Source organism: Hylobates moloch, unplaced genomic scaffold (assembly GCF_009828535.3).
Source record: "Hylobates moloch isolate HMO894 unplaced genomic scaffold, HMol_V3 SCAFFOLD_12, whole genome shotgun sequence".
Lineage (NCBI taxonomy): Eukaryota > Metazoa > Chordata > Mammalia > Primates > Hylobatidae > Hylobates > Hylobates moloch.
In genome coordinates this window covers 6,986,804-7,009,707 of record NW_026652287.1, presented here as the reverse complement: position 1 = coordinate 7,009,707, position 22,904 = coordinate 6,986,804, and the positions used below count along the sequence as shown (strand labels likewise).

The 22,904-nt window shown below is 39.0% G+C and overlaps 1 protein-coding gene across 7 annotated transcripts in view; it reads left to right on the top strand.

The window, feature by feature from the left end:
* Positions 1-22,904, top strand: part of TMEM132B (transmembrane protein 132B) — a 497,414-nt gene that overhangs the window by 445,303 nt on the left and 29,207 nt on the right. Inside the window, exon 1 of one of the 7 annotated variants that reach the window (XM_058426044.1) lies at positions 17,813-17,945. The exons of 5 other annotated variants lie outside the window; for them this stretch is intronic. The gene's annotated coding sequence lies outside the window, so the exon portion shown is untranslated. Of the gene's footprint in view, positions 1-17,812; positions 17,946-22,904 lie in introns of those variants that run through there. One more of the 7 variants, XM_058426045.1, reaches the window with a different exon arrangement.

The window sequence follows — 22,904 nt, the reverse complement described above, 5'->3', positions numbered from 1 at the left end:
TAAAACCTAGATGACAGGTTGATGGGTGCAGCAAAGCACCATGGCACGCGTATACCTATGTAACAAACCTGCACGTTCTGCACTTGTATCCCGGAACTTAAAGTAAAATAAAAAAAAATAAATTGGTGAGCAAATGTTTGAACAAGTGCCCACAAGGTGCAATATGAATTATTCCAGGAGCTCCTGGGATGTGGTGAGTTACCCAAGAGGAGCATCTTCCCCTGTAGAGGATTTTTTCCTTTTTGCAGGCAACCAAAGGAAGGAACATTTTCTGAAATCTTTGTTTGTGAATAAGGGAGATAACTCTGGAATGCAGTGCCTGGCGCTTTGTAGCAGACAATTTGCTTTCAAAATCATGGCTGATTAAGTTCTCATAGGCATGTAGCCAGGTTCCATGAGGGAGATTCTATGACAGACAACCAGAGAATTTCAAGCCATCTGACCCCCTTTAGTGCACAAGGAAAGAAAGTTTGTGCACAAAACTGTTTGGGGGTGACAGAAGGGGTGGTGGTTATTGAACAGTGGAAGTTTGGACTAAGAAAAACAAAATGAAAAACTGTTGCTTGGGTGATTCTTGGCCCATATGATTGTGAATATGGCATCAATCATCACTAATGAGAAAGCAGCCGGTTTGAAAATCATGTTGACTTAATTATATCAACATGGCAGGCACCTTCTGGGCGGTCTTCCCAGGTTGAGATAATTATCTTTCTTTTTTCCCTTTCTTCCTGATAATTGCTTCCTCTCATCTCTGCTCACACATGTGAGTGGGTGGTTAGCAGTCATCTTTATATCGGGTCACATTCCCTTGGTACTGATTGGACAGTTAACTGACTGAGCTGGACCAATCAGACTCTATGATTTGAAATAAGTTAGTGTTGGTGGCAACTGTAACAAGTCTCTATACTGTGTCTGCCATGTGCATGGAAGAGCAGAATTAATCATTCTGCAGAGTGAGAAAAGGAAAGCAAAGGGAAGAGCAGAGCCGAGAGGCAGAGAGACAGACCTGGTTACCTGTTTCCTGGTTCCGGTCCTTGGTGAGATTCTAGCACTGGCAGCATGTCAGTTGAGCAGAATTCCCTACATTAGTATGAAAAATCTCTCCTCTTAATTTTCAGTGGGCATCTGTACTCTGTAAGTAGAGTCATTACTAACAATTTCAACATACTACTTAATTGTTACTGAGCCCTACACTTTCTTAAGTACTTTTCATGCAGGACAAGCTTATGTGTTAGGAGTTCTGATCTCCACATTACAGATATGGCAACTGAGGCAAAGAGATCAAGGATGTTGGTTCACCATTCCCCAGGTTTTAGGTTTCAGATCCAAGCAGACTGACTGAAGAAGATAAGAGAAGAAATTATTTTGTATTGAGAAGATGAACCAAAGAAATTGGAAGAATTAAATACCGGCAGCAAAGACTGATGATGTATGATACATTGTGAAAGCTGGCATCAGAAACAAGAGGGTAAAAATGATGGCAGTATTTTGGTGGAAATGGATAACATGTGTGACAGTAAATTTGAACACTGAGGGAGAGATATGAAAAGCTGAAGGGAACAATATATTGTATGTCATATATTTTGCTGAAATACAATTAAAGGGTAGAAAGTGGGTGGAGATAGAAAGGGTTGGTGACCCCAGAGAGATTGTGTCCTCTGTGTGGAATCTAACATAGGAACAGTTCAGATTTCAGTCAATGGAGAACATGACTCTCTATGAGTTAAAATATGAATGAAAAGATGAAGACTCTATCGTAGATGACAGGAATTCAACTAAAATTAGCAGGGCAAGGACTGATTTCTTTCCTTTTTTTTTTTGCTTATGTGACAGGGAAAGATGATATGTGCATATCTGTGTACATGTATTAGTGTGATTATAGGTATGAATGTATGTGTGAATATGTGTGCACACATGAGTGTGCAGCTGTGTGCATGTTAGCTACTATGTAGATATATGGGTGCATGTATGTGTGTGGGCCAGAATGCACAGGTATGCATGTGTGCCAGCACATGTGAGTGTATGCACGTTTGTATGTGTGCTTATATATGTGAGCATGCATATGTTGTGTGCTAGTGTGTGCATCTGTGCACATACAGGCATACTCCAGCATCAGGCATTTCGGTATCTGGGGCTTCCATAACCATTGTTGTCAGATCTCTTGTCCCTCCCCTGCTACCCATCAGAAGTGGGTCTTTTCTGTGACTCCCTGCCTCCTCCTCAGGCAGCAACAGCTCCAGTCCCGGTCACCTGGGACCACTGAGCCCAGAGCAGCACTGAACTTAGAGCAGCGGGTGCTACTCTGCCTTAAATTCTGCAGGAGGGCAGGGAGGAGCTTCTGTACCAGAAGACCTGAGCAAATATCCTCACAGCTCATTGGCCAGAACTGAATCACTTGATTATTCCTGAACCAATCAATGTGGTGTGGGAGATGGGATGTGCTGATTGGCTTGTAAAGGCCCACCCAGTCAGCTTTCTGGAAGTCCCTGGACTATTGCTAGGAGGAGTCTTGGACACCCGGGAGTCCCACTGCAGAGGTTTATTCCTAGTCCCTTCCAGGGTGAGCTCCGGTACAGCCTGCGTAAGCTCTGATTCTGTCCGCAGGGGGTTGACCTGGATCCAGTGAGGTGGTATAGCATACAGAGAACACAATTTTAGAAAGTGCAGAGACGAACATTTTTAGCATAATACCCTTCAATGTGTTTAACTTATGTTTAAGTAAAAATTTTAGATGATTAAATGTCACATAGTTTAATTGAGCAAAGAATAGTTTGTGAATTGAGCAGCTCACAGAACGAAAAGAGGTTTACAGACCTCTGCTCCGAAATGTGGGCAGATAGCATTTATGGACAGAAAAGGGAATGAGGTATAGAAACAGTTTATTGATTAGTTTGCTTTATCTGAACCTGGACTGATCAGTTAGCTGCCTGTGACGGACTGAAGCTCAGTTGCTTTGGTTGGCTGAGACACAGCTATTTGTTACTAAAATACCTGAAGTTAGGGTTTCAGTTAGTTTAATTACAGTTGTTTATGTGGAGACTCAAAGCATAGAGGTATCCTTAGACCAAATTTAGTTTAACACTCATAACAATACAAAATTAGCATATAAAATATGGACTTTCATCAAGAGTTTGGCTGAGAAAAATGTAGAAATCAATGTAAAGTCAGCTCTATTACCACAAACACTTTAAGAATATTTTCATCACCCCCATATTAAATCCCATACCCATTAGCAGTTTTTCCTCATTTTCTCCAACCCTTCGCAGCTCTAGGCAACCACTAACCTACTTTTGAGCTCCATTTATTTGTCTATTCTGGACATTTCATATAAATGGAATCATACAATATTTTGGTCTTTAAAGTCTGACATTTCACATAGCATAGTATTTTCAAGGTTCATTTACACAGTAGCAAGTATCAGTTGATTCCTTTTTATAACCCAATAATATTTCATTTGGAATTTTACTCGTCCTTCAATAGGTGGACAATTGGGTTGATTTCGCTTTTTGAGTTTTATGAATAAAGTCACTATGGACATCTGTAAACACGTTTTTGTGTGGGCATGAGCATATACTTAGGAGTGGAATTTCTGGGTCATGTGGTAAATCCAATGTTTTACATTTTGAAAAACTGTTGAACTCTTTTCCACAGTGGTTGCGCCATTTTACATAGCCATCAGCAATGAATGAAGGTTCCAGTTTCTTCATATCCTCTCCAAAATTTATTTATTTATTTATTTATTTATTTTTTTGAGACGGAGTCTCGCTCTGTCGCCCAGGCTGGAGTGCAGTGGCGCAATCTCGGCTCACTGCAAGCTCCGCCTCCCGGGTTCACGCCATTCTCCTGCCTCAGCCTCTCCGAGTAGCTGGGACTACAGGCGCCTGCCACCACGCCCGGCTAATTTTTTGTATTTTTAGTAGAGACGGGGTTTCACCGTGGTCTCGATCTCCTGACCTCGTGATCCGCCCGCCTCGGCCTCCCAAAGTGCTGGGATTACAAGCGTGAGCCACCGCGCCCGGCCAATTTATTATCTTTTTAATTATAGCCATTCCAGTCTGTGTCAAGGGGCATCAAGTTGTAATTTTGACTTGTATTTCTCTAATGGCTAATGATATTAAGCATTTTTGGATTTTTATGAACAATATAACTTGGAGAAACGTCTATTGAGGTCCTTGCCCATTTTAAAATTGAGTTATCTTTTGATTTCTCAGTTTTGAGGTCTCTCTATATATTCTGATATAAATCTTTATCAGGTATGTGATTAGCAAATATTTTCTCCCTTCCCTCGGGTTGTCCTTTCATTTTCCTGATGGTATTCCTTGAAGAACAAAGGTTTTCAGTTTTGATCAAGTCTAAATTTAACCAATTAACTTTTTATTCAATTGTACTTTTGATGTAATATCTATGGAACCATTGGTTAATCAAAAGTCATAAAGTTTTTCACATTTTCTTCTAATATTTTATAGTTTTAGCACTTATATTTAGATCTTTAATCATTTAGAATTAATTTTTATATATGGTTTGAATAAAGATAACTTCATTTTCTTTGCCAATGGCTACATAATTGTCCCATCACCACTTGTTGAAAAGGCAATTCTTTTCTACCATTGCATTGCTGTGGCATCTTTGAGAAAAAAAATCAATGGACCATGTATTAGTCTGTTCTCATGCTGCTATGAAGAAATACTAAAGACTGGGTAATTTATAAAGAAAAGATATTTAATTGACTCATATTTCCTCATGGCTGGGGAGGCCTCAGGAAACTTACAATCACGGTGGAAGGCACCTTTTCACAGAGCAGCAGGGGAGAGAAATGAGAGCCAGCAGGGGAAATGCCAGACACTTATAAAACCATCAGTCTCCTGAGACTCATTCACTGTCACGAGAACATCATGGGGAAACCACCCCCATCATTCAATTACTTCCACTTGGTCCCGCCCTTGACTTGTGAGGATTATGGGGATTACAATTCAAGGCGATATTTGGGTGGGGACAGAGCCAAACCATATCAGACCATAAATGTGTTTATTTATTTACTCTAATTTCTATTCCATTGAATCATATGTCTATCTTATGTCAATACCACACTCTCTTGATTTAGAAAGTTTTGAAATCATAAAGTATGAGTTTCGACTTTGTTCTTTTTCAAGGTTATTTGGCTATTCTGGGTCCGTTGCATTTCCTTGTGAATAATAGAATTAGCTTACCAAGCTCTGTTAGAAAAGCTGGAATTTTGATAGAAATTGCATTGAATTTGTAGGTAATTTTTTTGGGGGTGGTATTGCCACCTTAAGAATATTGGATCTTTTGGGCCGTGCCCGGCTCAGGCCACTGTGGGAGGCCAAGGCGGGTGGATCACGAGGTCAGGAGATCGAGACCATTCTGGCTAACATGGTGAAACCCCGTCTCCACTAAAAATGCCAAAAATTAGCCGAGCCTGGTGGCGGGCGCCTGTAGTCCCAGCTACTCAGGAGGCTGAGGCAGGAGAATGGCCTGAACCCGGGAGGTGGAGCTTGCAGTGAGCGGAGATGTGCCACTGCACTCCAGCCTGGGCGACAGAGTGAGACTCCGTCTCAAAAAAAAAAATATATATTGGATCTTTTGAACCTTGATTCTGAGGTGTATTTTCATTTGCTTAGGTCTTTCATTTATTTCAACAATGGTTTGGTTTTCAGAGCATGTTTTGTACCTCTTTCTTAGTTCATTCCTAAGTATTTTTTTTCTCTTTTCTTGCTTTTGTAAATGCAATTATTTTCCTAATTTAATTTTCTAACTTTGATTGCTATTCTATAGAAATACTATTTATATTTGTATATTGATCTTGTATCTTGCATGCTTGCTGAATTTGTTCATTGGTTCTAATGGTTATTAGTGGATTCCATAGGATTTTCTATATATATAATAGCATGTCATATGTAATGAGAGATAATTCACTTTTTCCTTTCCAATCTAGGTACCTTTTATTTCATTTTCTTCCCTAATTTTCTTGGCTAGAACTTCCTGTGCAATGTTGAATAGAAGTGGTGAGAGAAGATATCCTATCTTCTTGCTAATCTTATGGTGGCATAAGATCGTCGTTAGTGACAAACTTTCACTGTTAAGCTCAATGTTAGCTGTGGGCTTCGGTAGATGCCCTTTATCAGAATGAGGAGTTTCTCTTCTATTCCTAGTTTGTTGATAGTTTTTAACATGGACTGGTTGTATATTTTGTCATGTGCTCTTTCTGTGTCCATTGAGTCGATCATGTATTTTTGTTCTTTGTTGATATGCTGATTTTGCTAATTGATTTTCTGATGTCAAACTAACCCTACATTCCTGGGATACTGGGATAAACCTCGTTAGGTTATGGTGTAAAATCTCTCTCTCTCTCTCTCTCTCTCTCTCTCTCTGTGTGTGTGTGTATGTGTGTGTATATACGTTTTATTTAACCATTATTAGTTTTATTATATAAACCAATGGCAATGCAATGGGAGAAAAGAATTGCCTTTTCAACAAATGGTAAAAAAAATAAATATATGAAGCTATATATTGTTGGATTGGTTTTCTATTATTTTCTTGAAGAGTATATTCATAGGATATACAGATCTGGAATTTTCCTTTTATATGACTTCTTTGGTTTTGATGCCAGGATAAAATTGGCCTTACAGAATGATCCAGGAAGATTTCCCTCCTCTGTTATTATTTGGAAGAGTTTGTCAAGGGTTGGTGTTAATTCTTCTTTAAATATTTTGTGGAATTTACCAGTGAAGATATCTAGACCTTGGCTTTTCTTTGTAGGTTTTTCTTCTTATTTTTGATTACTAATCTAATCTGTTTACTTGTCATAGGTGTATTCAGACTTTGTATTTCTTTCTCAGTCAGTTTCACCAATTTTTATTTGTCTTTTTAGGGATTTGACCATTTCCTCTTGGGTTACGCAATCTGTTTGCACACAAGTATTCATAACATTTATCTACAACTCGTTTTTATTTCTGTAAAGTTAGTTGGAATGTCCCTTCTTTCATGACTGACTTTTATAACTACTTGGGTTTTTTTCTCCCTTTTCCTTGGTGAATCCAGGTAAAGGTTTATCAATTTTGTTGATATTTTTAAAAAACCAATTTTTGGTTTTGCTTATTTTTTCTCTATTTTTTTCTATGATATATTTCATTAATTCAGCTCTAATGTTTATTTTATCCTTTCTGATGATGCTTTAGGTTTAGTTTGCTTTTCTTTTCCACTCTCTTAAGATGGAGCATTAGGTTATTAATTTGAGAACTTATATTTTTATGTAAGCATTAACTACTTATATTCTTACTGTTTCCATCTAAACACTATATTAGCTACATCCCATAATTTTGGTGTATTGTGTCTTCATTTTCATTAACCTCATAATGTTTTCTAATTTCCTTTGTTATTTATTGGCTGACTGGTTATTTAGCAGTGTATTTATTTCAAAATATTTGTTAATTTCTCAAGTTTATTTACATTTTCTAAATTTCTGATTTGTCTATTATGATCTGACAACATTATTTGTATGATTTTAATTCATTTAAATTAACTGTGGCTTGATTTATGGCCTTAGAATATGGTCTATAATGGAACATTTTCCTTGTGCACTTAAGAAGAATATGTATTTTGTTGTTGTTTTGTGGAGTATTTTATAGATATGTTAGGTCAAATTGGTTTATAATGTGGTTTGAGTCTTCTATTTCCATGTTGATCTTCTTTCTAGTTGTCCTACTCATCATGAAAGTTGGGAATTTAAGACTCCCACTAGTATTGTTGAATTTTCTATTTATTCTCTCAGTTCTGTCCGTTTTTGCTTCAGAGATTTGGGGCTGTAATTTTTGGTGAATATATTTATAATTGTTATTTCTTCCTAATATATTGACCACTTTATCATTAAAAAATGTCCCTTTTAATTTTAATTTTTGAAAAAATGACCAATAAGGCCAGGCACGGTGGCTTACGCCTGTAATCCCAGCACTTTGGGAGGCCAAGGCAGGTGGATCACAAGGTCAGGAGTTTGAGATGAGCCTGACCAACTTGGTGAAACCTTGCATCTACTAAAAATACAAAAATTAGCCAGGCGTGGTGGTGCATGCTTGTAATCCCACCTACTCAGGAGGCTGAGGCAGGAGAATCGCTTGAACCTGGGAGGTGGAGGTTGCAGTGAGCTGAGATCGCTTGCCACTGCACTCCAGCCTGGGCGCCAGAGCGAGACTCCGTGTCAAAAATAAATAAATAAATAAATAATAAAATAAAAATAAAAAAATGACCAATATGATTGTGTGTATTTATTTTGTACAACATGATGTTTTGAAGTGTGTGTGTATATATATAAATATAAATATATATATACTGTTGTCTAGTAACATATATATATATATATATATATATACACAGACATACTGTTGTCTAGTAACATTAAAAATCCATCTTATATTTATATAGCCACTCTGGCTTTCTTATGGTTGTTGTTTGGATGATACTTGTCCCTCTATCCTTTTCCTTTCAATCTAATTTATCTTTAAAAGTGTATTTTTAAATTTTTAATTTTTGTGGGTATATAGTGGGTGTTTATGGGGTACATGAGATACTTTGATATGGGCATACGTGTGTAGTAATCACATCAGAGTAAATGGGATATCCACAATCGAATTTTTCTTTGAATTCAAAATATTTCTCCTGTAGACAACATAGTTGGATCTTCCATTTTAATCTAGTCTGTTAATCTGCCTATTTGTTGAATTGTTAAATTAGTTAACATGAATGTTATTATTGCTATGTTTGAATTTACATTTTCTACTTTACTCCGTTTCCTACATGTCTCATATCACTTAAATTTTCTAGTGTAACATTTTAATTTCTTTAATGATATCTTCACTATTTTTGAGTTATTTTCTTAATAGTTGTTAAGGGGTTTACCATATATCTTATCAGATAAACTTCAGATTTTATAACTTAATTCCAGTGAGATACAGAAGCATTAATTTTATATAACTCCTTCCTCTTACCCCTTTTTGTGCTATATTTGTTATAGATATTACATGTCTATATGTTATAAAGGCAGCAATGCATTATTATAATTAGACTTTATATAATGTTATGTCTCAGAAGCATAGAGAAGAGGTAGAGCAAGTACATATTTATATAGTTTGTTTATTAACTTCCTCATGTACCATTTCTGGCTTGCTCATTTTATTTGATTCTGTGAATCAAAGTTTCCATTTGATGTCATTTTCTTACTCTCATACAGTTTTGCTCCCACCTACATTCTTTTTGCTGTTATTGTTACATATATTACATTTATTCATGTTATTGGCCCAACAATAATACTGTTTTATATTATTGCTTTTAAAGCAGTTAAGAAAGGAAGAAAAAGAAATATACTTTTATACTGTCTCTTATAATTATGTAATTGCTTTTACTGGCACTCTTCTAATTTCAACATTTATTTTAGAAATGTGGGTACATGTGCATATTTTTTACATGGGAATATTTCATGGTGCTGAGATATGGAGTATGGATCTTGTCACCCAGGTAGTGAGAATAGTGCCTGATAGTTTTTTAACCCATCCTCCCACCCTCTACTCTGTAGTAGTCCACAGTGTCTGTTCTCTTACTTATGTCCACGTGTGCTCAATGTTTAGTTCCCACTTATAAGTGAGAACATGCAGTGTTTACTTTTTGGTTCTTGTGTTAATTTGCTTAGGATTATGGCCTCCAGCTCCATCCATGTTGCTGCAAAGGACATGATTTCATTCTTTTTCTTATGGCTGCATAGTACTCCATGGTGTATATATCCCACATTTCTTTATCCAGTCTACCACTGATGGGCACCTGGGTAGATTCTGTGTCTTCGCTGTTGTGAACAGTACAGCATTGAACATCCGAGTTCATGTATCTTTTTGGTAGAATTATTTATTAAAAATTTGAAAAACAACAAATGCTGGCAAAGCTGTAGAAAAAAGAGAACACTTTTAGTGGGAATGTAAATTAGTCCAGCCCCTGTGGAAAGCAGTCTGAAATTTTCTGAAAGAACTTAAAACAGAGCTACCATTAGACCCAGCAATCCCAGTACTGGATATACACTTTTTTAAAAATGTGGATTCAGAATACTGTCTAGGTAACTTGCTTTCAGTCTGAAGAACCTCCTTCACCATTTCTTGTAAGGTGGGGCTGCTAGCACCTCTTTCTCTTAGTTTCTGTTTATCAAGAATATATTAATTTCCCCTCATTTTTGAAAGATAGTTTTGCTAGTTGTAGGATTCTTGGTTGACAGTTTACTTTTTGAGCCTTTTGAATGTTATCCTGCTGTCCTCAGGTTTTATTATTTCTGATGAGAAGTCAGCTGTTAATTTTATTGAGTTTCTCTTATACAATATGAGTCATTTTTCTTTTGCTGTTTTAAGTATTTTCTCTGTGTCTTTGTCTTTCATAATTTTTACTGTGATGTGTCTGAGTGTGAACCTCTTTGTCTCTATTCTACTTGAAGTCTAAACTTCTTTGATGTGTAGACTAAAATTTTTATTAAATTTGGGAATGTTTTCAATCATTATTTCTTCAAATATTTTTTCTACATCTTTCTCTTTCTACTCTTCCTAGAATGCTCATCATTCATATGTAGATATATATATATGATATCTATCTATCTATCTCTATGTATCTATGTATCTATGTATCTATCTATCTATCTATCTATCTATCTATCTATCTATCTATCTATCTAGATGCTTAATGATGACCACATTTCTCTTAAGCGCTTTTCACTTTTATTGATTCTTTTTTCTCCTTTGTTCCTTGGATTGCATAATCTCTATCAGTCTATCCTCAATGTTGCTGCTTATTTCTTCTTCCACCTCAAATCTATTTTGAGCGAATCTAGCAAATTTTTCATTTAAATTTTTCTACTTTTCAACTCTGCAATTTTCATTTGGTGTTTTTTAAAATTTCTTTTTCTGATATTGTCTATTTATTGACACATTGTCATAGTGCCTTCTTTTACTTCTTTATGCTAATTCTGAACATATTTATGTCTTTAAAGATATTTCTACATTGTTCAAAAATATTTATAATGGCTGCTTTCAAATCTTTGTTAAGTTGAACATCTGTGCCCTCTCATAGGCAGTATCTGGTACCTGTTTTGTTTTTTTACCACTGTGAGTGGTGTAGGGGCCAAGGCTAAACTTCCGCTTTGCCTTCTGAAGACTTGCTGAAAAATCAACTGACAAAAGGCAGATTAATAGGAGAAGAGTCATACACATTTATTAATGTGCAAAGAAGTCATACAAAGAATTCAAAGAAATAGCTTAATGGTTGACAGTATTTTTTATTATACTTTAAGTTTTAGGGTACATGTGCACAACGTGCAGGTTTGTTACATATGCATACATGTGCCATGTTGGTGTGCTGCACCCATTAACTCGTCATTTAACATTAGGTATATCTCCTAATGCTATCCCTCCCCCCTCCCCCAACCCCACAACTGGCCCCAGTGTGTGATGTTCCCCTTCCTGTGTCCACATGTTCTCATTGTTCAATTCCCACCTATAAGTGAGAACATGTGGTGTTTGGGTTTTTGTCCTTGTGATAGTTTGCTGAGAATGATGGTTTCCAGCTTCATCCATGTCCCTACAAAGGACATGGACGCATCATTTTTTATGGCTGCATAGTATTCCATGGTGTATATGACACTTTTATACCATCTCAAGGTTACAGAAAGAATGGAGGCTTGGACCATGGCAAAAGAGGTTATAGGAGAGGCAGAAGAGGAAGCCTGGCTGGCAAAGGTGGTCTTGCCATGTAGCTGAAACCCCACAAGGAGCAGCCCTCAGAGAAGAGATAGTAAATGTTTCTTTCAGGCCTCTAAAGTTGTCAGGCTTATTTCCTGATCTGCACAAGGGAGGGTCCTCAGAGAAAGCTTAGCCATAACAGTGCAGAGTATCTACAGATGCAAATCTGCTCCACAGAAGACAGCTTTGCAAAGCTACTTCTGTTTTCAGGTCCTCTGAGGAGCCATCTAAAAATATATTGAAATATATTTTAAGAATGAAATATTTAGTTTCCTTCAGTGGGTAACACTTTTCTGTTATGAACTTAATTTTGCGTCCCCCCACCCAATTCATGTGTTGCAGCCCTAATGACCAACGTGATGGTTTTTGGAGATGGGGCCTTTGGGAGGTAGTTAAGTTGAGATTAGTCATGAGGATGGGACTCTGTGATGGGATTAGGGCCCTTATAAGAAGAGAAAGACACAGACATCTTTTCTCCAGGTGCATTAGGAATGGCCATGTGAGCACACAGTGAGAAAGCTGCTGTCTACAAGCCAGAAAGTGGGCATCCACTAATAACCAAGTCGGCTAGCATCTTTATCATAGACTTCCCATCTTCCCGAGCCATGAGAAATAAATTTCTGTTGTTTAAACCACCCAGTCTGTGGTATTTTGTTGTAACAGACCAAGCTGACTAAGACACCATTTCTTTTCATGTTTGTGATTTTTTATTGTTTTTGAAAGCTTTTACCACTCTGGGTACTGATCTCTATGCCCATGGCTTTTTGTTGTTTGCTTATTTGTTCGTTTGGCAACCTGACTGATACATTTAATTAAAGTCTATTTCCCTTCCAATGTGAGCACCTTATGTCACTTCTCAGAAGGCACATCCTTGGGCATGCTGATAGTCACCCTGCTATGACAGTGATTTTAGTAGGGCTCTTTCACTGCCCTTTTTTTTTTTTTTTTTTTTTGAGACGGAATTTCACTCTTATTGCCCAGGCTGGAGTGCAGTGGTGCCATCTCGGCTCACCACAACCTCCACCTCCCGGGTTCAAGCAATTCTCTTGCCTCAGCCTCCCGAGTAGCTGGGATTACAGGCATGCGCCACCACACTCAGCTAATTTTGTATTTTTAGTAGAGACGGGGTTTCTCCATGTTGGTCAGGCTGGTCTCGAACTCCCGACCTCAGGTGATCCGCCCCCCTCGGCCTCCCAAAGTGTTGGGATTACAGGCGTGAGCCACCATGCCCGGCCTTCACTGCCTTTTACATGATATTTCTGTTAAATTGTTCATTTCTGTTGGTATCATACCAAGGTGTTAGGCTCCACTACTTTCCAGCTTATCACTCTGTTGTTTCTAATAATGCCCCGGGGCATAAGTTGTTCCACAGTCTGATACATTAAATTCAGGCCCCTTTGAGGGGTAGTGTTTGAGGTGTCTCTGAGGTTTGTCTAGACCCCAGGAGAGCTCTTTATCTGATTCTTTCTGGGAAACTGACTTTGAGTTTATATATTAATAGTGGCTCACCTGCAGCTGCCAGTCCGCCTTTAATTGCTTACTACAAAAAAAAAACTCCATTATTTTTGAGAATACCCTTAGGTTTTAACTTCCCTACACTCTGGTCCATAAAGACTGAGTTCCTTTAGGGAGAGCTTGGGAGCTCTTTGTTCTTATGACCTGCCCCTCTTCCTTCTTAAAAATCTGAGACATCAGGTGCAGTTGTCCACTTTTCTCTGGGTGACACCTTTATTTTAAAAGCAGGGTGCTGGCTGGGGACAGTAGCCTCTAGTATTCTCAGCCTGCCTCTCCCAAATTGGAACTTATGGCCTGTGAGTGAGCTGAGGTGAGGGTGATTCGGCCATAGTAGTCTCAGCTTGCCATGCATGGAGTGGGGCATCTGACCTGCAAGTAGGGCTGGGTGGAGGAAGGGAGCCTGTTCTCTCTCGGTCACACTGACCTGGTATTTAGATTCTGCCACATGGAGCTAGAGTGGAGATGAGCAATGTTGGTAGCCCGCCTCCCCTTGGGAAATAACATAGCTATACCTGGCGTATGGGGGTAGTAAGAGCCCCATCTTTGACCACATCTGTCTGAAATAGAGATTCTGTTATTCTTAGCTGAGTAGTGTGGAAGAAGGAAGTGGGTTCTGGCTCATGGGCCACTTGCTCTTCTTTCTGAGATTCAGAGATTTTCTTAAATCGGTGACTCCTTATTTGATGTCTGCCCTTAGGATGGTTTCCATTTAAATGGTTAAACCAGTATCCTTTAAATGTTTTTTTTTTTTTTTTTTTAAAGAATACAAATTTTCTCCAGTTATGATTGTTTTGGTGGAGAATGGGTCCACAGAGGTCCTTATGGGGCCAAGTCATCTCTAAAGTCAGCACTTCAGAATGTTATGTTAATAATGTTATAGGTGGTATGTAAATATCATACAAATCTTAAAGGTAGTATGCAATTGACTCCAGTTTGGTAACCAATGAAGTAACATACTTGAAGTGCCCTAAACTGTCAAATTTGTCAATATTAGTTATTATTTTTAAATTTTTGGTAATTTCTGGGATTACCGAAATATATAAGGAAGTAAGACAGTTGGAAGTGCAGTGCTAGGCAGCAAGCATTCTGCCCCTGACTGACCTTGAAAATTTGGTAGTGGTAGAGGCAGTGGGAAGTGAGTTTTTGATTGAGTTATCTCTGCAAAGGTATCAAATGGCTATGTTTATGTTGCCCCAATGATTTTCTTCTGGCTGTTTTTGAAACAGCTAAATGTGTACTTGCTGGATAAAGGGAGCAGCACTTGGATCGGCACTCAGAATCTCCGTACACAAAAATCCAGGCGAAGAGTCAGCACCTGGCTTCCCAAGAAGCTCTGCTCATCTGTGTTCTGCAGGCTATTCTGGGCCTTCAAAGTGCCCTGGACCACCTGCCTGCTGTAGCATTTATTTATATTTATTTATTTATTTATTGAGACAGAGTCTCACTCTGTCACCCAGGCTGGCATGCAGTGACACGATCTCGGCTCATTGCAACTTCTGCCTCCCGGGTTCAAGCAATTCTCCTGCCTCAGCCTCCCAAGTAACAGGGATTACAGATGTGCGCCACCATGCCTGGCTAATTTTTATACTTTCAGTAGAGACAGGGTTTCACCATGTTATTAGCCCTGCTGGTCTTGAACTCCTGACCTCAGGTGATCCACCCACCTTAGCCTCCCAAAGTGCTGGGATTACAGGCATGAGCCACCACACCAGGCCCTGCTGTGGCATTTAACTGGGCATGTGGTCTCTGTGGCAGACAGGATTTATAGTCTATTCTGAAGAGCCTGACCACAGGCTGCTGGACAGAGGGATCCATATCCTTAAAAATACACAATTATTAGAATATTATAAGCATTGCATCTTCCTGCAAGACAAGAGAGAGTCAGGTGACTCATCCCATTTTGTGAAAGGAAAGGGAGGCTCCTGTGGCCATAAATCTGTTTTGAAACAAGCACCCTCTGTATGAGGAGTTGCCAACAGTGATTTAGGGAAGACAATTGAGCATCAGACTCTTCAACTGAGTTATAATATTGATCTTGAGTGAGTAGGAGTGCTGTCATTCTGGGACTTCTGTTTAGTCATCAATAAGATAGGTATCTTAATGGCATCTTCAAATGAGATTTATAAATCATACTTGCGATGTGTCAGCAGAGCCTTTCAATTGTGCCTACTGTGTGCTTTCAGGAAATACATCTCTTACTTCAGCATTTCTTCAAACACAGCACATGTGCCACTGGGGGTGTATCAAATGAGGCTTGGTGGCACATAGACATACCTTTCAAGATTTTTAATATCTATACATTTATTTTAATGTACTTTAGAAAATAATGTCATTATCACAAAGAATTACAGATATATTCTTGTTTGGGACAAAGCTGAGTAGGCAGAGCTGAACTGGCTTTTCCCAAACTGTGTGAATTTGAAGGACAGTGGCCAGTCATGCCTATGAAAGTTATAAATATTTAGCAAGTGAGCCTCCTTCCACAAGTGAATGGAAGGATGGAGAAATCAGATGTTATAGATCACCAATAAAATATCCCATATTATCACTTCAAATCAGCTTAATGTGCTGTCTTTCTCCAGTGATAAAACAAACTAGTTTAAGATCTGAAGACATGACAAAAGCTATGAGAGTCCCACACTGTAATAGTCTGTTCTCACACTGCTAATACATATATACCTGAGACTGGGTAATTTATAAAGGAAAGAGTTTTAATTGACACACAGTTCATCATGGCTTGGGAGGCCTCAGGAAACTTACAATAATGGTAGAAGGGGAAGCAAACAAATCCTTCTTCACATGGCAGCAGGAAGGAGAAGTGCCAAGCAAAAAGGGAAAAAGCCCCTTATAAAACCATCAGATCTTGTGAGAACTCACTTACTGTCACAAGAATAGCAGCATGGGAGTAACTGCCCCAGTGATTTCATTGCCTCCCGTGACACGGGATTATGGGAGTCCCTCCAATGACACGTGGGGATTATGGGAACTACAAGATGAGATTTGGTTGGGGACACAGCCAAACCATATCACACAGACAACTGAACTTTGGGAGACTTGGACCAAGATATGCCATTGATTCAAACCTCATAAGAAGTTAAATCACCATTAATAAATAAATTCCATTAATCCATAAATACATTTTGAGTCCGTTGTGGTGCCAGGTATGCCAGAGATGCATAGATAATTAAGACCTGATTTATGACCCTGAATGGGTCACATTTGTAAATCCTCCTGTAAACATGGGTAAAATGTAAAAGTAAAATGGAGGCACACGAGTGTTATGATTGGAGAGACAGGGAAGACTTTATGGAGAAGGTGATGTTCGAGCTGTGTCTTGAGGGGTGCACAGGAGGCAAACAAGAATGATGAGGGCATTTCAGACAGAGAAGAACATAAGAGCAAGAATTATAAAAGCAAGGTGAATGTAAGGAATGATGATCTCTTTGAGTAGAGGGAAGGGGGAGTTTGAGTGTTAGGTGCATGTTGGTGGGAGGATGGGAGCAGGGCATGAGTTTAGAAAGATGGAGATTTGAAGACCATCAAAACTCTACTAAGGTATGTGGACCAAATTTATGGATCACAGTGGCAAATATAAGACATGCATGTGGTAAGACACTGCTCCCTAGCATGTGGCCTTAGTAGACATCATTAATCAATCCCAGCACTCCTTCATGCTGGAGCCCAGATTCCTTCTCAAGCAGAACTCCCTTGAGTAACAACTATGAATTGATTTACATTGGCCAGCAAGATGAACCTATTTCCTATTTCTGGTAGAGTCTGTGGGGAACCGGCAAAAGTTTTTAATAAGGAATGGAGAGCATGAAGTGTGATATACTTTCCTACCTTTCCTCTGGCATCATACTATATGTATCAGGATGATGTGATCATAAAATGATAGGCCTTGAGACAAATATATCCCAAAGACACGCTCTATTTGTCTAGAAAAGTACTTTAAAACTATACATAACTTAGATGCCAATATTGTATCACTAAGAATCTAGATTTCCCATTTCTCTGGAAAAATCAGAAGCTCTCTGAACACAGTCCTGGCATTCCCATATGGCAGCAGTGGGCTCAGCTGAGGTCCCTTTCAGTAGGGCTTGGGGTGTGCTCTCTGCAGTCCCATGTCCCTGTCATTCACAGCAGACCCACCTTCCTCATTTAGGTCACCTTCCTGTTCTTGACAGGGATTTGGTTGTTGAGTTAGCTCCCAACAGCACCTCCTTAAAACTCCATCCCAGGCCAATTGTGCTGAAAAATATGGCTTAATTACATGTTTAAACTGAATTCTATTACAAATATGTTAGATAAGATTACCTGCATTAGATAAGTTACACTAGAATAGTATGTTAGATGTGATTATCTTAATTTATTGCTAATGTAAATCGAGGGTTTCACAAAGCAGAGTCTTTTAAAGTAGGAATCACAATAAGTCACCATGGGAGCCAGGTCTGAGGCCACACAGAACTAGAACTTTCATAGCCAGGATTCCAACCAGCCTTTCCTGTGTTGGAAAGGACTCACAGTCAAGAAAGGTGTAGATCCTGCAGACTGCGTGGAGGCCATGCTTTCACATCAAGCCTTCCTCAGTGACTCGCTCAGCCTGACTGTTCTTATTTGCTGGGTGTCTCTCTGGAAATCTCCACTTTGAGTGTGAGTTTGGGTGTCCAGCCTTCTCTTGGCAGCACTGAACAGATCTTAACCTCTGCCATGTCTTTTCAGCTTGGGCCTTTCTAGAAACCTTTTTCCTGCTCTCATTCTGGAGCAAGTGGTGGGGAGGACATCGTTCGTATTTACTTTTCCCTTTTCTCAAAGTCTCAGAGACAAAAATGCTCAGCTAACAAGTTTTATACCTTGAGTTCACAATTCACAGCATTCATTTTATAAACATTTCTTTTCTAAAATAAATTTTTATAATTTCAAAACAAGTTTAGAAAACACAAGCCCTGCAATTCTCTCTTTCTCCCCTGAGAATATGCTTATCCTGCCAAAATGTTTATCTTTTCTTTGACTAATTTATGTGCAGACCCTCAACACCTAAGCTTGTGGGTTGAGCACCTGTGCCAATGGCACCTAATTAACAGCACTTTTCTCCAGTAGGTTCCAGGGAGTGCAGTCAGAACTGGGGCTGGGCAGCATGATATGCTGGGGTTTCACCAGATCATCAACCCCCAATCCCTTCTCCGGCACCGTTTGATGAATAAGAAGTGCTTAGATATTTTCCTAGGCTTGCAAATGTTGGTGGTGCTTTTTAAATCTCCCTATGCCATGAAATAAATGCCAAAATGAAAACATCCTACAGATAAACATACGCTAAACTTTGTAGTCAAATCATAATCTTGGGCCTGCGTTGCTTGTATAGTCTTGATAAGGGGCAACATTTTGGTAACACTTGACTATAAAGGTAGAATCAAACCTTGTTCCGTATGGTTTGGACAGGGCTATTTCTCCTTGGGTAAGAATATTTTGTTGTCTTCATAGGGGAGTCCTACCAAGCAGATTCCAGAGATTGTCTGTGCTCTATGCTGGTGCCATCTAATAGGGAGTGAGATAAGGTCAGGTTGTGGGGGTCATTGAGGCCTGTTGGAACAGAGATGTCCTGGGAATCTCAAATTAAGATGAGTATGAGCCCCTTCTTGTAGTTGGGTTGGGCTGAACACAGCTACTGAGTCCTGGCGTCTTATAAGCACTGTGCAAACCCTACTGTCCTACTAATCATTGTATTTTACAATATTTTGCACATGAGTCTGTCTCCTTCACTTAGTTGGGCTTCCTGCAGGGCATCGCCTCTCTGATTCACTTTGTGTCCCCAGAGTCCTGCCCAGAGCCCACCACATAACATAGCTGGCCCCAAGGCAGGTCTGAATTTTAACCTCACATTCAGTGTGAACTCTGTACCTTTAAGACAGATGTCCTCTCTGGGCTACATCTCCACTAAGTGGGCCCAGATCAGACCTCCGAGTTCTTATTCAGTGCCAAGATGTTAAGATTCTGTGATGGAAGTGTGTTGAATGAGATGGGAAGAGAAAGCAGTGCAGTGATCCCCATTCTGCCCACCCTGCCCCAAGGCCCACACTGGCTGGGAGGCCTGGACATTCAGTCAGTTACAGGCTGAACACTGAGCAAACCAACAGAGAGAGATGAAGAAATGGCACGTCCCAGCCAAGGTCCAATGATGGAGGCCAGATGGACCTGTGTGAGATGAATTGATAAAAAGAAATGTAGCCAAGTGCAAAGCATCATGATCTGAGCTTGAAGGGCTGAGCTAGGGAGATCTTTTGGAATTGGGGCTGAGAGTGACTTCCAGTGCTGGTGAGGGGCAGAGAGGGGCTCCCAGGACCTGCCAGTTGTCAGCTGTATGATCCTGGACAGCCCACTTCATCTCATTTACTCTGCACCATTCTTGCATGTCTACAATGTTCTAGGCCCCATCCATGATCTTGGGGTGCAGAAAGTCAAATAAGGAAACAACCTTGTCTTCAAAGGACTTATATCACCATCCAGTAAGGGCAGAGAAGTGTTAACAGGTTAGGTCTTAGCGTGAGAAGATACAAAGGTGACTGGGGATTCCTCAAGCCCGAAGGTTCATGGACTTATTGTCCTCAAGCTCACTGTGATAATTATTTGACTTTGCATATTCATTTCTAAAATAATCTTTCAAAACATATCATCCTATACCATGGACAGTAGACTCAAAAATTGCTACTCAAATTTAGTTATGATGCTTGCGCTTGTGTTCATGATCTTACTAGAGCCCAGTGTTTGTGTGCGGTCCTTTTTGTCTTCAGCCATATCTGGTCAGAACAATGTTTTCCAGAGTTACTTAGGTCAGTGCCTTTCTCCCCTACCCTCTTCAGTGAGATCCTCCAAACATCGTGGTTGATGTTTCGATGAAAATGTACAGAGTAAAATTTGCTTTTTGTGTAGAACTCTATGCAGTTCTATGGGTTTTGACGCGTAGTCATATATTTACTACCGCAGTAACCCGAAGAACAGTTCTGTCACACATTCACCAAATTCTGTTATGCTGTCCCTTTTAGTTACCATCACTCTTACCTCTCTCAACCACTGATTCATTTTGTGTTCTTACAGTTTGGTTTCTTCCAGGACAGGACATAAGTGGAATAATATAATATGCAGTCCTTTGGATTTGACTTCTCTTTTTTTTTTTTTTTTTTTTTTTGAGATGGAGTCTCGCTCTGTTGCCCAGGCTGGAGTCCAGTGGCTCAGTCTTGGCTCACTGCAAGCTCCACCTCCCGGGTTCACGCCATTCTCCTGCCTCAGCTCCCTGAGTAGTTGGGACCACAGGCGCCCTCCACCACGCCTGGCTAATTTTTTAATATTTTTAGTAGAGACAGGGTTTCACCGTGTTAGCCAGGATGGTCTCGATCTCCCGACCTCGTGATCCGCCCACCTCGGCCTCCCCAAGTGCTGGGATTACAGGCGTGAGCCACTGCACCCGGCCAGATTTGACCTCTTTCCCTAAAAAATGCATTGAAAGTTCATCCATGTTATTGTGTGAATTGATAGTGGGTTTCTTTTTATTGCTGTGTAGGATTCCATTGTATGCATTTGCCACAGTTTATTTGCCTGTTGAAGGACATCTGGCTGTTTCTAATTTTTGACACTTCTGAACACATCTACTATAAACATTCGCATAAAATTTTTTGTGCAAACGTTCTCAGTTCACCTAGGTGTGGGATTAATGGATCGTATAGTAAAGTGAATGTTTAACTTTATAATAAATTGCCAGACTGTTTTCAAAGGTAGTTGTACAGCTTTTCATTTCTACCAAAAATGAATGAGAATTCCTGTTGCTGTTCCACACTCTCAACAACATATGGTATTGAAATATTTTTCTTTTGCCATTCTAATGAGTTTGTAGTGTTATCTGTTAGTGGTTTTAATTGGTATTTCCCTGATAATTCTTGCTGTTATGCATTTTTTTCTGTGCTTATTTGCTATCTGCAAATCCTCTTCCTTAATGAAATGTTTTCAAGTCTTTTGCCAGTAAAATATGGTTGTGTTATTTTGATATGTTTTATTTTTACTTTTGTTACTAATATTAACACACAATGCATTGTTACTAGTTTTGCCTTAATTAGCTATTTTTTCAGAACAATTATAACTCTGAAAAAATGAATTTTATTCTTCCTTAAATTATTCCATTCTTAAGTGTAGATCTAGATTTCCAACTGACACCTTCTTTTTTTCTGCCTGAAGGACTTTCTTTAATATGTCTTATCTATTCCTTTTGGTTTTCACCAGTTTAAGTATTACATGCCTAGGTGTTTGTTTCCATTCATCTGTTGATGGACACTGAGGTTGCTTCCAAGTCTTGGCTACTGTGAACAGTGCTGCAACAAACATGGGAGTGCAGGTATCTCTTCAGTATACTGATTTCCTTTCCTTTGGGAATATACCTAGCAGTGGGATTGCTGGATCATATGGTAGCTCAATTCTTAGGTTTTTGAGGGACTCCCAAGCTTTCCTCCATAGTCTTTGTACTAAGGTAGTTAGGAATTCTCTTAAGCTTTTGTCTAAAAAAATTATTTCACCTTCATTTTTGATAGATTTTTTTTGGCTGGGTATAGAACTATAGGGCAATAGTTATTTATTTTGGAATCTTCATGATGCCATCCTATTGTCTTATCGCTTGCCTGATTTCCAACAAGAAGTCTGCTGTGATTATTATCCATCTTCTTCTGTAGCTAATGTCTTACTTCTCTGGCTCCCTACAGGATTTTCTTTTTGCTTTTGGTTTTCAGCAGTTTGCATACCACATGCCTAGGTGTTTGTTTTGTTTGTAATTGTCCTCTTTGGTTTCATGTGACCTTCTTGGATCTGTGGTTTGGCAACTGCCAGTAATTCTGGAAAAATCTTGGTTATATAGTTTTTTCAAACATTTTTTGAGCCCTGTTTTATCTCTCTTTTTGGGATTCCAATTACATGTACATTAGACCATTTGACCCTCTCACAGCTCTTGGATGCCCTTTTCCTTTTCTTTGTCACTCTTATTCACTTTGTGTTTCAGTTGGGGTAATTCCTATCGATTACCTTCAAATTCACTGCTTCTTTCCTTGGCTCTGCCTAGTCTACTGATGAGTTAATCAAGACATCAAGATCTTTGCTACTATGCGTTTTTATTTCTAGAATTTCCACTTTATTATTTCTTACTGTTTTAACCTCTTCTGAAATTATCCATCTTCTCCTTTATGTTGACCATCATTTCTACTAGAGCCTTTAACATATTCATCATAATTATTTGAAGTTTCCCGTCTGATAGTCCAAATAACTGAATCATATCTGAGTCTAGTTCTAATTATTGATTTTTTTTTCTCCCTGGGGGTGTGTTTTGCCTTGACTTTTGGTATGCTTTGTACTTTTCATTTAAAGATGGACCTTTTGTATCACATATTTCATCTCAGGAGATACTGAGATGAATCCTTTTTATGATTAGAGTTGTGTATACCTTTCTTTCCAATAGGCCTATAATATTTGGGTTTCTGTTAATATAGCCAGAAGTTGGGCTAGGTTTGAGGGTTTTTTAACAATTTTTTTAATTTTTAATTTTTATGGTACATATTTATAGGGTACATGAGATGTTTTGAT